Raw genomic sequence first — 801 nt, 5'->3', positions numbered from 1 at the left:
GGGACGCCTTTCATTCATATAAAAAGTGAAATGACAGAAGGTAACCGGTACGGGTAACCGATAGGCCAGTTACCCGTGTTGTTGTTGCATATGTTTTGGTTAGCGATAACGAAAAAATGCCTAATGAAGTAACTTAAAAATGTAAATAACATCGAGCGAGAAGGAATATCGAAAACACAATAGGTAAGAGCGAGAAAGCGAGTCACACGTACACTATTTTGAGAGAGCGCATGCGTTACCTTTTCACGACAGCAATGTAAAAGTCATTAAGACGATAATTGGTGACCAAGTTATTGGTAACGATTAAGTAATCGATTAGGTAACGGGTATCTGTCTTGTTGGGTTGTTACAAAGAGATTCATGCTCGGCATATTGCTCTCATCTTCTAGATGACACTGAATACATGTTTGTGTCCAAATTACAAGGTATTACTATAACTGTGTTTATAAAATAAAATAAAGGGCTCAAGCATCGGAACAAACCAGATTCATACCCGCTTCAGAACTGGATCCAGTAGAACTACTTTCGAAACTAAGGCTCCATTCTTTAAATGAGAAATTTTATTTTAGTAGGTGATATTTTGGATCACAACAAATTCAAGTTCTTTTTTTAAGAAGCAATAAATTTTAATTATATTTTTTAATTTAAATGGAAAGTTATTGAAACAAGTAGAGTTTGTTTACAAACAAGTATATGTGACCTGTCCTATGAAAAGGTGGCTTATCACTCAAAAAAGAAATCGCTAGAAACAGCGTTAAAGATAAACAATGCATTTCTTCAGTTTCTTCTTTTTTTGAGTCA

This window comes from Eurosta solidaginis, chromosome 4 (assembly GCF_040869045.1).
Source record: "Eurosta solidaginis isolate ZX-2024a chromosome 4, ASM4086904v1, whole genome shotgun sequence".
Classification (NCBI taxonomy): Eukaryota; Metazoa; Arthropoda; class Insecta; order Diptera; family Tephritidae; genus Eurosta; species Eurosta solidaginis.
The sequence above is the reverse complement of the archived record's forward strand: the minus strand, read 5'-3'. Positions refer to the sequence as shown.